Source organism: Lathamus discolor, chromosome 2 (genome assembly GCF_037157495.1).
Source record: "Lathamus discolor isolate bLatDis1 chromosome 2, bLatDis1.hap1, whole genome shotgun sequence".
Taxonomy (NCBI): domain Eukaryota; kingdom Metazoa; phylum Chordata; class Aves; order Psittaciformes; family Psittacidae; genus Lathamus; species Lathamus discolor.
The window spans coordinates 40537271-40543270 of NC_088885.1; positions in this window are offsets into that span (position 1 = coordinate 40537271).

Sequence of the window (6000 nt, forward strand, 5' to 3'; positions counted from 1 at the left end):
AACCCCACGCGTGCGCCCGCAGGCAAGGAGCCACGGGCGCCCGCGCACTGCCGGTGACAGCCCGGCACCGGGATGCGGCAACTCGTTAAAAACCGCCTTTTCTTTGTGTGTTTCTTTTCATTGCGGCGCTACCAGACGTTTAGAAAAGGTGGGAAACCCCGGGTTCCCCGAAAGGTGCGGCCACGGGCACGGGGGGTCAGGCAGAGCCCCAGTGTAAGTCCTGGGAACTGCCAGGCGCCCCATCTACATACACATCCTTTTGGCTACTTACACACACTTTGGGCTGCGGATCTTGCTCCGCATCTCGCACGGAGACCTCTGTTTCTCTACTTCTCCATCGTTTGTGGCTTTTGTGTGTGTGTGTGTGTGTGTGCGTGCGTGCTTTCCCTTGGCCATGAGCACACGTTGTGTGCGGGGTCGTCTTCACGCAGGCTGGGGGCAGATCCTGCTCAGGAGCCGGAGAGGCCCTTTGCACAAGCACACACATATGCGTGTGCAAGGGGCCTCTCCCACTCCTAAGCAGGCAGGGGACTTGAAAATGGATTTGCACGCACACAGGGGACTGCGATCAATAGCCACCAACATTTACAGCTTAGATTGTTAATGTGAAAGCCGGCCCAAAGAATGAAAATGAAAAATTAAAGGTGTCTGGTATCAATTACAGGGAAAGTTATGCAATAATTTCCTTGCTGGGAGTCGGGGTAGATGCCTGTGTGTCCGTGCGTCCGTGGTGCATGTGTATGCAGACCCTGAAGTACATGTAGCTATCTCTCAAAAGCAAGGGAGTTTCTTTGTTAATTTTGTGGACTGTGTCACCCTTGCCAGTGATCAAAGATGAACGTGATTAAAGGGATGGATGTTTGTCTCACATTTCTTGAGATAAGGACTGCCGGAGATGCCCAGTTTTGCCAAACACATACACATGCAACTACAGAGAGTTGTGTGTATAGGCGCACACACACACACACAGAAACTATCAATCAAATGTGCTCCTTTTCACGTTGAGTAGCATGCAATCTGCAATCTGCATTCTATAGTCAGTAGTATTTCAGTCTTGAAGCTGTCTGGCCGAAGGATAAACCTCATTAGAAAAGAAAGAGCAAAATAATATTCATAATACCTCGCTGTAGACCTATTCCCATTTATTGGAAATCGTATACTTTCATTTTTGTAAACTTGTGTTAAAATATATACACTCGCAGGGAAGTGTTTAACCATGTCGCTGCAGAAAGCAATGCGTGTAACATTCAAAATACTCTTTTTACATGTTTTGATTTATTTTCATAGCATGATTATGTTTAGATACCAGTGCAATTCAGCCTGACCTCTTCCTCCTGCAATGAAGTAATGCACACACCATTTACAGTCCTTCAAACGTTTTGCTAGGAAATGCAGCAGCGATGTCCACCACCGGTTCTACTACTGGGGAGAATTCTTTGGAAAATCTCTGGGAAAACCTAAGAGGTCATGTGCATTTTCACACTAGGATTACCACATTATTAGAGTATTATTATTATTTATTATTATTATTTGTTAAGTGGTGGACCACATCTTCAGATATTGACAAGCATTAAATAAACCTTTCCCTTACATGACGCTGGGCAGAAATACGTATTTCAAATGAGGACTTGTTTTCCAACCCTACACCCTACTTTTAGGTATTCCTGGGCATATTTTGCTCAAGGAGGACACAGACAGACAGAAAGCAGCTAGAGGCTATCAAAAAGAGTCCAGTAACGTAAATATAATAGGGTCAAAGAACAGTATAATAGGATCCTTCTGCTATTTTAAAGTCAGCCAAATGTGACTGTGGTACCTAAAATTTGCCATCATGTCGAATACAGCAACAAATCATAACGTATAACTAAATCTCCTGAATGTGCAGGACAAAGAAATGCCAACCATCAGACTGAGAAAAAAACCCCAACCCTGTAATCTGGGTAACACTCATGCCTACATGGAGTTTCAGGGTTGGTTTTCTTCTTTTTTTTCTTCTCTTTTCTTTTTTTTTTGGTAAACAAAGCAGCAATGCAGAGCTCTGCTAAGTGCTTTTTAAGTTGTCCTTTTTATTTCCATGGGGGCTGGGGTGTCACTTGCACACTAGAATTTTGTGCAATTTAGAATCACCACAGACTAAGACTATTTCTTGAGTTTGATATTGCTGGTAGTTTTAAAATACTTTTTAGCAGGAGTTTCTGGACACATACTACATGCCATGTTGTTTACTGACCCATAATCAAAATGCAGTGACCTTCTACCCTTTTTTTGCCCCTTGACCCATGCTGAATTCAATGCAGCCTTTATAAATTTGCAAATCCTTGGACGTAAAGGGGATTTGGTGAGGCTTTGTTCTGAAAGGATCCTAAAAGTTTGCATTTTTAATTAGACAAAGGTAAAGCAACAAACATTGGGAAATTAAGATCCGCTCCTGCACATTAGGTGATCCCTCTGAATTGTTGTGCTGGGGAACCGCATCTTCAAAAACCAACCCTGCAAACTGAAAAGCGGTTGTAAGCGTTGGAGATCGGGAGGTTATGAATTGCACCAAATTAGCAATGTGGTACAAATCACTTTCGTGACGTAAGGGATGGCCAGGCCACAATCTTCCGGCGCTCCTCATCTCCAAGGACCCTGAGGATCCCTGTGACCCAGGGAGAGGGGAGAGCCAGCGATTTGATCCGGAGCTACAGGCTACAGGCACATTCCCTTATCTCCTCCGCTATCAGTCAGTTTAAAGGACACCGTAATTATGATGGTGATAAAACAATGCCCGCTTATGTGTGCTGAATAAATAAAGAATGTTTACAGCTCCAGAATGTTTCAATTCCAATTAAACGCTATCAAAGAAAAGCCCCCCCTTCTCTCTCCCCCTCTCCCCCTTCCCTCCCTCTCCCCCCATGACTCCCTATTTACCATGGTGGTTGTAATATGGCCCTATGAAATAAACCGGCCTTCCAGTTTGCTGTTAAGGCCACATCGAGAGGAGGAGGAGGAGAAGGAGGAGGAAGGGGGTGTGAGACAACACGTACTCCAGGTCCCACAATTACTTGGGTCGCCTGCATCCTGTTTTTTTTTTTTTTAATCTCTTTTTCTTTTCTTTTTTTTTTTTTTAATTATTTGTTTATTTTTTCAATTGGCAAAGGCGTGATGATGCGGGGGAAAAAGCACTTAAGGATCCTGCCCCAGCCACCGGTCTAGGGAGTTGGGCTGAATTAATCCAGCGCCCTTGGGCACTGGAGGAGGGGGCTCCCCCTTCCTACTTATCCCCTCCAAACCCCCACCCCCTCTGGCTGGCACCCCGCCGGGGCTCCCCGCCGATCCTCTCCCCTCTGTGGCAAGCAGCCTTGGAACCGGGAGCCTGAAAACGCACCCCGCTCGCTAAGACACGAGGATCATTTCAAATATTCATTGTATCAGCAAATCTCACCGTAATCAGATTAAAGCAAGGTTTGGGGGGGGGGGGGGGGGGGGGAGAACGCCGGTGTGGCTGGGTGCGAAACGCCGGCTGGACTACAAAGAAAGCGGAAAACGGGTTCCTCGCCCCTGCCTGGGTCGCAGGGGGGAACAAATGAAAAGCAGTAATTTTTGCAAGAAAGGGACCCTTTCAAAAGCTGTGATTCTCCATTCCACACCGGGTCGCACGCCCCCCTCAGAGGTTGATTCCCTTTAAACTTTACGCTTAACATTTCTACATGATGCTCTTATTTATTTGTTAGTTTTAAACTCCAGACAGAAACGATTCCCGCTGCAGAATACACCGAGGTAGATTTTCCGCACACCAGTTTGCTTTTAGGTTATCTGAGCAGAGGGAACAGCTTTCTACATTCAAGCTTTAAAATGTATATTTCATTGAGTTGTCCTGGGTGAAATGTTTATATCCCCTTAGTGGAAGTGAGCGTGGTAGGGAATGCATTTTCAGATCTGCTAGATAGACGCAGGCCCTTTTCCTTTTGAAAGTTTAGACCTCCAATACCCTCAATTCTACTGGCAGAATTAGGATGGACTTAGAGGGTCCTAAACGTGACCATTCACTAAGGCGGGGGGCTACAGCTTGCAACAACGTGCTCGGCAACTTAATCTTACGCTAAAAAGAGCAGGGAGCGAAAAATAATGGAATACAAACTCTCCCGACATTGGTAGTCGCTTCCAAAGTGGACAGTGCATTTCAAAGCTGATAGGAACGTGCGTGTTTTGGAGCAAAAAGGAGAGAAGGTAAGTGTTCGTCCTTGTGTCCGCCAGTTCGGGTAGAAACAATGAAAGAACAAAGGGAACCACTTCTCCGACTGAACGTTTAACATTTTTCCCCTCCGTTGGAGCCTCGTTGCGAAGGGCTGCTGGGGGGGACTCGCTTAAACTTTACCTCCGGAGGCTGGGCGGCGGCGGGGGTACCGGCGGTGGTGAGAAAGTTGTGGAGCGGTTTAAATAACACCCCCGTCCAGCGCCGGAGACGCCGCCGCCGCGGTGCCCGCTACGAGCACAGCTTGCTGCTTTCATGGCTCTGAACTCACCGGAGAGTCCCCGCGCCCGCGGGAGCACGATCGGGATCGGGGCCGTCCCGGGCGCCGCCGTCCCCGAACCGGGACCTTTGTGTGCGGGGTGTCCCCGGTCAGCCGCGGCGGCTGGGCAGGACGGATCTCCTTGGTAACTGCCGGGGTGGCGGACGAGGAAGCGCAGGGTAGGTGGGAACGGGGGAAGAGAAAAAAAAAATCGCAATTATTTGCAAATCAAATAAATTGCATCAAAGAGCACAGAGCGGGTGGGGGTGTGGTTGTGTGCAAACAGACACCGCCGGCGCTCGGTCTCCGGGCGCGCAGCCTCGCCGCGAACCGTTACAAAGGGCGGCGGGCAGGTCCGGGCCTCGTCCCGTCCCCCAGGAGCGCTGGGCCGCCCGCAGGGGGAACACGCACGCTCAGTGCTAACAGCCGGGGCGGGCGGCAGCCCCGGCTCGCCGTGAGGGAAGCGGCGGGGCCGGGCCGGGCCGGGCCGGGCCGGGCCGGTCCGTCTGGCGGCGGCGGCGGCGAGGCCCGCCCGCCTGATGAGGCGCCGCCCGCCATTGGCGCGGGCGCGGGGGCTCTCGGCCGCTGACCTTTCACCCCTCCCCCTGCCCGCCGCTTCCTTTGCAGCCCGACCACTTTCCTTACCCACAATTCCCCGCGCCGGCCGCGCTCCTGCCTGCCGGTGCTCGCCAGCCCGCCCCCTCCCTGGGGAAGCCCGGGGGCGGCGGCGGGAGCTGGGATCTCCCTGAGGGAGACGCTGAGGCGGGCCCGGCCCCACGTTCGAACGGGGCGTGAGGCGGCTGGCAGAGCCCGCCGGGCGCCGCTGGAACAGTGGCTGCCTGCGGGAAAGCCTGTGGGAGAGTGCCCTCGGTGTCCGGAACTGGCGAGGGGCGCACAGAGCCCCACGGGGCGCGGGGGAAGGGAAGGGAAGGGTCGTGGGGGGGTCCCCGCGGCCGACGGGAGTGGAGGTGCCGGGAGAGGGATTTGCGTGCGGGCTGTATCTGCCCGGGCTGGGGGCAGGCGGCGCCGGGCGGAGGAATTGCCTGTTGAATATCACCGGCAGGCGTTAATCTGCTCTTTTAAAGTACCTTGTCAGTGGCTTTAAGGAAATCAAACGTGACATTAATCAAATCACACAAATGTAAACATGTATAAGTTAAATCCTAATATTATGCAATTATTTAAATCGAGCCGTGGCGTTTTTCCCAGTGTCGTGTCGTGGCTCCTGCTCCCTTCCTCACTTGCTTTGAGTTCCTTGCGGGATCTCGGCACCTCGTTTACCCGCTATATGGTGTTTTCAGCGTGGCGGCAGGGAACGCGCTGTTCGCTGGACGTCGGACTGCAGGCTGCGGAGCAGGCAGCACTGTAGTTCAGACACTGGTCTCTAGCCAGGCCTATCGGGATTAAAGCGCAGTATGCTTTGCATAAATCTGAGCATGAAATCCTCAAGCAGTACCTCACCTTGATCCTGCTTTGGGGTTTTTCCCCCCCGTGGGAGTGTGGA